The 9831-nt window shown below is 40.9% G+C and overlaps 1 non-coding gene across 1 annotated transcript; it reads left to right on the plus strand.

Annotated features, from left to right (window-relative positions):
- Positions 1-7619: 7619 nt before the first annotated feature.
- On the plus strand, positions 7620-7724 carry LOC111725315. Its single transcript, XR_002773404.1, has one exon. It is a non-coding gene; the product is annotated as a small nucleolar RNA U13 (small nucleolar RNA).
- Positions 7725-9831: the final 2107 nt, after the last annotated feature.

A 9831-nucleotide genomic window follows, 5' to 3' on the forward strand; every position in this document is an offset into this window, starting at 1 on the left:
CTTACTATGAAATCAATTTATAGCTTTCATATGAAAGCTATAACCCAATTATCATCTAAGAAAGGGAAAGGGAGGAGAGGAGAGGGGGGAGGATGGGTGAAGGGAAGGTAATTGGTGGGACCACACCTATGGTGCATCTTACAAGGGTACATGTGAAATTTCCTAGGTGTAGAATATGTCTTAACACAATAACTAAGAAAATGCCATGAAGACTATTTTGACCGGTTTAATGAAAGTATTTCAGATCACAATCCTGTAAAACCAGCACATTGTACCCCATGATTGCATTAATGTACACAGCTATGATTTAATTTTTTTTAAAAAGCCATATATATATATGGCTTATATATATATATATACATATATCTTGTTGAATGTTGTCTGGGAAACAGGTGCTCTTCTGGCGCATGAGATGTTAATCACAATGCTGATACAACTGTATGAGGTGAAGACTGGGGGCCTCTGCTGATTTCTCAAACCCTGCAGGGTTGTGAGCCTACATCTCTCCTTAGCCTGCTTCAAAGATACTTTAAACCATTAACCTTGGCTAAGCAGAAGCTTTCCTAGGAACATACTTGTCACTGGGATCTCTCCTGAAGTGGCTGCCTACTTATCCAGTGTGCCAAAACCAGTCTCACTCTATGCCCCTGAGGGCCGAGGCTGCAAGGCAGCCCTGCTGCTGCCAAACACTGAAATCTCCGCTCTTCCGCAGCGTCTCAGAACCAGCATTTGCCACAACTCAGTCACTAGATCATTCACCTAAGGTCTCCCTGAGCCTCGAGTTCTCCCACAATGGCTGCAGGCAGCCCGTAGCCAAACAATATTAGCTCTGCTCCTGCTCAGCAGCTCAATCCAGGGCCCCAGACAACACTTAAAGTCATCCGCACTCTCGCCCAAGTTCTCCCAAGGTAGTTCAACTGAGTGTCCAAGTCCAACAAAACAAAACAACCCCAGAGAAGGCCTTCTCTGTTTGGAATCTCATTGCTGTTGTAGTTACAGCTGTGGCAGCCAAGGCCCCAGACTGAACAAACACAACCATGTGCCACGTTTCCACTGCTTTTTTCTTCTTCCTGGGGTCCAGAAATCTCTGTCTCCCTGTGTCACCAAAGGGATGTTTCTGGGCAGAGACCACAAGCCAGAGATGCCTGGAGTCTTCTCTCCCCAACCTCCCCACACCTGGTTGCAAAGAAGCTGTTACTCAGTAGCCATCTTGCTCCCTAATGACAGATATTTTTGCTCATCTGATTCATTTGCAAAAATTAATTGAGCATTTAACATGTACACCAGGCACTAGATACACAAGCATTAAACAGAAATAGTGCCCATTCTCCTGGGCTTACTCTCTAATTGGTAACAAAAACAATAAATGAGTAAACAATTAAATAACTTTATAATTGCAGATTGCAGTTTCATCAAGTTCAAAAGCAGCCCTCCTCGCCTGCCCTTGTCATCCCTTTTTTGTCTCCCTTGGAGATTTCCTCTAACAATATCTCCTCTCCTATTTATTGAACCCACTTGTTTCTACTTAATCCTTTCTCTCAGCTTAAAAGGAGATTCAATTCTTTCTCATTCGCAAACAACACCAGTGACCCTGTCCCAGGGTCAAAGGATGGATGCTTTCTCTTCTCCTTATCTTTTGCACCAAGCTTCTTGGGTTCACTCTTGTTCACATCGTATTGGGTATTCTACTCACTGCAGGTAAGGTCACCCATTCCCGGCCTTCTGCTGCACTTGACTGTGTGGGCCATTCTGTCACATTAAAATTCCTCTTTTGGCTTCAATGACCCTGTGTTCTTCTGACCTTAACTTTATCAGTCTGCCAGATGATTCTTTTTTCATTCTTCTCTATCTCCTCATTTCTCCAGAGTCTTTCACTGATTTATTTCTCTGTTCCTCTACATATGTTCTCTCAAGGAGTCTGCATCTATTCTTAGTGTTTTACCTAATATGTATGTTTGTTGAGACAGAGTCTCATTCTGTGTCCTGAGTAGGGTGCCATGGCATCCTAGCTCACAGTAACCTCAAACTTTTGGGCTCATCCCCCGCCTCAGGCTGCTGAGTAGCTGGGACAACAGACACCTGCCATGATGCCCGGCTATTTTTTTCTATTTTTAGTAGAGATGGGGTCTTGCTCTTGCTCAAGCTGGTCTGGAACTCACCAGCTCAGGCAATCCACCCATCTTGGCCACTTAGAGTGCTAGATTACAGGTGAGAGCCACCACCCCAGGCCTCGTTGAACATGTTTTTATTAGCAAGTCCCTCCACTGTGACAATCCATCCTCAAAACTTCTCAGATGACAACTATTATAGTCTTCAAAACAAGTTCAATGGAGGTCTCTTCCAGAGAAATTGTTTAAGAAGTTTCTGGTCTGAATTAAGTGCCTTTTATTCCAAATTCTGTAACATTCTCTAGTCTCCTCCATCTTAAAAACAAGCAAATAAACACACTCCCTTGGCCTTATAACTCCCTTCAGCCCCACTTTCTTCAAAACTAAGGTGACATGACTAGATGCACCAGTTTCCCTAGGACACTCCTGTTTCCCACCTGTCATCCTGGTACACAGTTTGGTTTAGCATTTGTTCCAGATTTTTTCACTTCTTTAAATGAAGTAATATTACTACAATAATAGATCATTGAAATAAGTTAGAATGGGTGTCATAGACCTCTCATTTCCTACTTGAAGCATCTGTCATGCTCCCAGCTTGTGGTATGTGAGCCAGATGCTTGGTAAAGAGAGTTCTCACTTTAACATTCTGTAAGATCTGAAGGACAGTGGTAGTATCCCAGATCTTTTTCGTCATCCTTTTGTGATGCAACATAACTGCCACTTTGCTTTCAGAGACCACTTACCATTTGCTGGCTGGTAAAACAAAAATGCTCTACATGAGTAGCTGAGGACAACTAGCTCCTTGTACCAGGTGAGGAACTGTTCTGCCAGGCTTTGGTGCACCAGCCAGTTCATCTGTGACCCTTGTCATGAATTAAAAGAAGCATGGAGTTGCCAGGGCTCCAAATGGCAGCATTGTCGAGGAATGTGAGAAATCATAGGTTAGAGACAGGTGAAATACATAAAAGAATGAAGGCTGATTTGTCCTACTTTAGAGCGTATAAACAGCATAAAGTTATTTATTTATTTTATTGTTTACTAAAGCTTTTCTGATTTTCTTTTTTGCAATTTTCAAACCCTTTTGATAACAATGAACTCAAAAATGAGAATGTATGTTCAATGAAAAATTAAGTTCTCAATTTCTATCTCTCAGGAAATAGTTCATAAAGAATGCTTGTTGACATCAACACAGAATATTAGCTGCACAAAATGTCTGTTGACTAATACCCATCATGAGGGCCAAAACCAGAAAACACATTTGTGTTGAAAAAATATCAACATCAACTGCAAGAGTAAATATTGAGTTTAAGAGGACTATGCCCAAAGGTAATTTCACATGCGTACCGGTAGAGATGCATTTGCATGTCATTCTATGAGGCATGACTTTTCCTTTAGATCAAACATCTGTTTTTGTAAATTAATTTTCCCATTCTTTTTTTACTAAATCATAGCTGTGTACATTAACACAATCATGGGGTACAGTGTGGTGAATTTTCCCATTCTTATTCCAAGTGTTCTTTTACGTGTGAAAAGAAAAATGATGGCTATGTGTTGATTTCCTTAGCAAAAGACTTTGCAAACAGTAAAATGAGGCCTATTTTATATCAGTAGTATTAGATACTCCAAATAAAAAATCAATTAAGTTAATCCCACTGGAAGCTTAGTTATTTAATTCATTGCATGGAATATAGTAATATTTTTAGAGGTTTATTCTGTAAATGATGTAATATTAGATATTATTATGAATGCTATCCTAAATTTAGTTAAAGTTCAACATTAAGCATTATATTATTTGTTTTTGTGATGACAATATAGAAACGAATGTTGCTGGAGTACTGTGTCATGCTTAAAAACATTGTTCCCACTAAATAAAGAAACTTTGAAGCAAGTACATTCTGGGAATTAGTTTTGCTGCTCTCATAGTTCAAAATAGCATACAAAAGTTTCTAATAGCGCCCTGATCATAATAGAAATATTTTTATACTTACACAAAGTAACTGAACAGCTCAATAATTGAATATAAAAACATCTCAGGATAGGAGTAAATTCTTTCTCTCTTTATTCCCTGACATAAATTGGAATTTAGAAGTGTCTTTTGAAATGTACCAAAGTATCCCAAAATTGTATAGTGCTTTTTGTAAGAGAGCCCTCTAAATCTTAGCTGTAGTTTGTGTAGAATCAGCAGGAGTTTTTAATCAAAACATTCAATTCATGAAGCGCCCCCCCCCAAATCTTCAAATGTTGAGGCTTTTCACAAATTAACAATGATTAGAAATAAATCAGATGGATATGAAGTCCTTGAAATTGATACCTACAAAAGCTGGAGGAAACTAACATATTATGAGGTAAGAAGTCATTCTTTATACAAAACGCAATTGTGAAATGCTAGAATTGTGTTCTAGATTATCTTAACTTGTGGGGAGAAAACTCTGATAGAGCTGATTTGTATTGGATAAATTCCTGTTTTATACAGAAATGAAAAGCAGTTGAGAAGGTCTATAATTTAAAAGCATAAAAATGTATTATCTTCAAACAATCAAGAGAATTATAAGCTGAGATGAGCATATTAGGGCTTCTTGACTTGTAAAAATAGTTGAAAAGAAAGATAATTTGAATGGAGGGAAAAAGACAATAACTGTAAAAAAAATTGAGCTCAAATATTTAAGCAGTTCTATACCACCAAAAAATGAGACTTGGGGATGTTCTTAATTGACATAATTTGCTCTGAGCTTATTGAGTATTACAGTATTAGTAGAGAGAGTACACTGTTAACCTAGAATATTTATGCATAAGAGCAAACATGTCACAATTTCAAAATTTAAATGGCAAAATGAGACATTAAAGATTACAGAGAATTTTGTGAAAAAAAATTTATATAGTAAAATCATGCTGGAACATGTACAGTCTCTGGAAAAATAATGAGAGAGACAACCGAGGATGTCTTTCAAATTTGTGAACGTCTGCCAAGGATAATTATTTTGTTCATGCTGCTCTTATTGTTCAGAAAATCAATAGAGTAAGGATTACCTTTTTCTTTTTTCTTTTTTAATGTATTAACAGTTTATTCTGGGTGATGAAATGTCTAATTATCAGTTTATTTTTATGTGTATCTCTCTTTTCCAAATTCTTTCTTAACATATAAATGTGTTTATTAGGTTTCTACTTTTTGCCTTCACAAAATTAAAAAAGCTTGAAATTTAATAACAAAGTTATTCTTTAAGAGGTTTTTGTTTCTAGTCCTTATCTTAAACATTGTTATTGTTCTTTTTTTTCCTTATGACACACATATAACCAATATTTTTGTCATTCAAGAGAATTTTATTTTTGGATTATATTGCTGACTTGAGAATTTCATTTGTGAAAATAACTTTTGCAAAAAACTTTTTTAGCTCCACCAGACTTGTTAAAACCAATTTATTAGCAAATAATTATTTCAAAATAATATAATTATATTCACCGAACCATAAGCAGCATATCTGATATTGTTTCTTTTCTGCCACACAATGGAAGACTAAGAGTTGTTTGGGGCCACATATTAAATACACAAACACTAATGGAAGCTGATGAACACAAAAAAAGGTCCATACATACTTTTTTTTTTTTTTGAGACAGAGTCTCATTATGTCCCCCTCAGTAGAGTGCTGTGGCGTCACAGCTCACAGCAGCCTCAAACTCTTGGGCTTTAGTGATTCTCTTGCCTCAGCCTTCCAAGTAGCTGGGACTACAGGTGCCCACTACAACACTCAGGTTATTTTTTGGTTTCAGTTGTCATTGTTTCTTAGCTGGCCCAGGCTGGGTTCGAACCCGCCAGCCTCGGTGTATGGGGCTGGCCCATAACCACTGAGCTACAAGTGCTGAGCCCATACATACTTTTTGTAATATCCAACACCACAGATAAGCAGAATAGGCCTCAAATAATCTGCATGTGGCCCAAGGGCCACAGGTTGGACACCTGTGCAAGGGTGAATTTGATAGTACATAAATTATGGTTCAATAAACCTGATTTTTTAAAAATTATATAACTTTATTTCTTCTTAGCATACTTGCTTTTTGAAAGCACTCAAACCATGCTTTCCTCTAAACTCCATAGCATTCAACACAGAAGACGGTGCCCAAAATGTGGGATTTTCCCCACACACTAAGTAGCAGACACAACTGGAAGTCCTCCAATTCAATTCTGATGCCATTTACCCAGAGACAGCATCAGATCCCACAGATTGAGGGGGGCTCAGTCCCCAAGAAGGCTGGGGACTGAGTCACAAGTCCAAGCCTCCAGAGAATTTCTGACCAACTGGCTTCAAATTGGTGTTCCCACAACCCCCCTCACTGGATTCAGTTAATTCACTAGAGCAGCCCACAGAATCAGGGAAACATTTCCTTCTGACAGCCAGATAAAGAGACACATAAGGGGTCTGGGAGGACCTGGAGCATAGGAGTATCTGTCCCCATGCACTTGGGGTGAGCCACCCTCCACAGCTCTCCTCACCTTCAGCCATCTGGAAGCTCACTGAACCCAGGCCTCTCAGGCTTTTGTGGACAACTGTGTCAAATGTGATGAGCCTCAGGGCATGGGAGGGAACTCTCTCTAAAGGGTCTTATGACCCATAATCAGAAATCAGGGTTTTTTGTTTGTTAGTTTGTTTTTGAGGCCCACTCCTGAGACCTAACATACCCAGCACTGTAACAACAAAAGACTGTAGCAAGGACTGTTGAAGTTAAGAGCCAGGAACTAGGCATGAAAACCAATCCCGTGTACACCGTAACATCACAGTACCCCTTCCCCTGCACTCTCAAAGCAATGTGGCTTGGATTCTAAGTCACATTTACCTGTTCATAACAAACATCTTACAAGGATCTTGCAAGTCCTGCCTCATTTCCCACCTGCACCTCCCCATGTCCCATTTCCTTTTCATTTTACTCCAGTAGGATTGTCAAATCCATCGCTCCACTGGAACTATTTCTTTCAAGACACCACAGTTGTGCCCTGGCCATAACATCATCTCTCTGTTGATACCATACCAAGATTACATATCTAGTTGAGAGCTTTCCTCTGAGTTCCAGAATTCCTACCAGAATTCTGTAATAAAGTCACCCCTGTGTCTTATTTGTTGGTTTATATATTATCAAGAGAGTCAGTGCTGCCACTACCAGAGGCAGGCTGTCTGGAAGAGGGGGCAACCTATGTGAGGGTTGATGGGACCCGTACCTGCTCCCCACAGCCCCCTGACCCCATAGGCTGTAAGTTGGAAGAGAGGACCAACATGAGGGCAGCCACCAGGACAGTCTTGACCACATAGGCCCCTAGCTGCACTGCCTGGTAGGTTAGGCTTTGCAGACCCAGTGCTTAAAAAGTGGTGGGTGCAGGTTGCTAGACTCACAGGGACAGTTGAAAAATCACATGGTCAAGAAACTCTCCTTCATCATCTTCAGGCTTTTCAACACTGTCTGTCAATAGAAAAGGGTTCTTTAGTGTTTTTGTGCCGACAACAACTGCCAGTGCTGCTGGTTCAGGTCCCTCTGTAGTTCATAAGCCTGACGACTGGGTGTTCATGCACCCAGGGGAGCTGCGCCTCCTCTGAAACTTCATTATGACATGTGCACATCACCCGTCTAATAAAGTAGGGAAAAGGGAGGGACGGAAGGAGGAAGGGAGAAAAATGCTCCTGGCCTTCTATGACAATAATAATAATAAAACATCAGTACAAAATCACTGATCACAGGACCCGAAGTGATCCAGCCCCCTCCTACCTCTCTGATCTCATCCTATCTTTACCTTTCTCCCCCGCACTCGGATTGCTTTATCCACACTGGTCTTCTTTCATTTCCCTGAGCCTGCCAATTTGTTTCTACCTCAAGGCCTTTGTACATGCTATTCCCTCTTACAAGAGCTCTTAGAATGCCAGCTCCTGCTCACATCCAGTGTCTTTACTCAGAGTCTCCTCCTCCGAGACTCCTTCCCTGGTAATCCATCTAGAGCAGCCTACCCACCTCCTGCCTCTCCACAGTCCCTCGTGTAGTAGGTTGACTTTTGGCCTCCCCCAAAGTACGTCCCAGTCCTATCCCTTGGAACCTGTGAAGGTGACCTTATTTTGAAAAAAGTTATTTTCAGATGTAATTAAGTTACAGGTCTCAAGGTGAGATCACCCTGGATTTAGGGTAGGCCCTAAGTCCAATGGCAGGCGGCCTTCTAAGGAGAGAAGATCCAGAGATGCAAGGAGGAGAAGGGGAAGGGAAGAGGGAGGCAGAGATGGCAGCCACGTTTCCACAAGCCAGGGAAGGCTGAGGGCTGCCTGAAATCACCAGGAGCTAGGGGAGGAGCGTGGCACAGAGTTTCTCCCCAGAGCCTCCAGAAGGAAGCAACCTGGACTCCACCTTGATCTTGGAGTCTGGTCTTTGAAGCTCAGAGAGAATAAGTATTGTTCTTAAGCCTCCCAGTTAGTGGTAATTTGTTATAGCAGCCCTGGCAAACAAACATAACCCCACTTGACTTCTTTCCTATCAGATCTCAGTATTTGATGTCATCCACTTACTTGTCTCCTAGTTTATTTTCCGTCCTCTTACCCCACATTCAGACTCCATGAGGAAGTTTATCTGTCACATTTATCACTGATACCTATGCCCAACTTAGAACAGTACCCACAACGTAGTAGAAACTCAATTTATCAGATGAATGAATGCCTTTTCAAACCTACCCCCTCTTGAAACCATGTATAGGGTTTTCTTTCTCATTGGACTTACGCTCTTTGTAGGCGATATCTTTTTCATTCACCACTTTACCTCCCACGATCAGTTAGTATAAGACCATAGGTTTATATGCACTGTTTGTTTATGTTTGGGGTATCTGCTATGTCCTAGGCATTGTCACAGGCCACTCTTTAAACACAATTATCTCATTTACTTCTCAAAATAATGCCACAATTTATAGATTATTGTCTCCATCTGATAAATGAGGAGAGTGAAGCTAAGAGCATTTGGTAAATAGGTGACATCACCAAGTTACCAAGTGATGGAGTCAGGATTGAAACCAAGGTTTTCTAGTTTCAAATACCAAAGCTGTTCAATGAACCTAGCCTCCTTCACAATAAAAATTTCTGAGCAGGCTTGGCAAGGTGGCTCACGCCTGTGATCCCAGCACTTGGGAGGCCAAGGCAGGTGGATTGCCTGAGCTCACAGGTTCAAGACCAGCCTGAGCCAGAGCGAGACCCCCATCTCTAAAAATAACTGGGTGTTGGGGTGGGCGCCTATAGTCCCAGCTACTTGGGAAGCTGAAGCTACTTGGGAAGCTGAACTGCTTAAGCCCAGGAGTTTGAGGTTGCTGCAAGCTGTGACACCATGGCACTCTACCACAGGTAGCAAACTGAACCTCTCTCTCAAAAAAAAAAAAAAATCTCTGAGCAAAATTAAAATTTTAAATTATATTAATATTTTATAAATATAATTTTTTTACAAAAATCACTCCCTCGCTCAACTTTCAGTGCCCCCAGTTTCACCAAAAGACTGTTCTTCCCCCATCTTCAAACAAAGAGAAGCTTTTCCAATATCAATGGTGAACACTCATATTAAGTCACATCTGTCACGTACGTTTCAAAAGAGTGGGTTTGTCAGATAGAGGCACATGAACCTCTGGGAGGCTGGAGTAGTTATTATTAGCTCAGTGCGCAGGTCATGAGCAGGTGGGGTTGGGATGCTGTTTAAAATGCAGATTCCTGGGCTCCACCCATAG

This window comes from Otolemur garnettii, unplaced genomic scaffold (genome assembly GCF_000181295.1).
Source record: "Otolemur garnettii isolate 467f Iridium unplaced genomic scaffold, OtoGar3 scaffold00036, whole genome shotgun sequence".
In the NCBI taxonomy this organism is placed as follows: domain Eukaryota; kingdom Metazoa; phylum Chordata; class Mammalia; order Primates; family Galagidae; genus Otolemur; species Otolemur garnettii.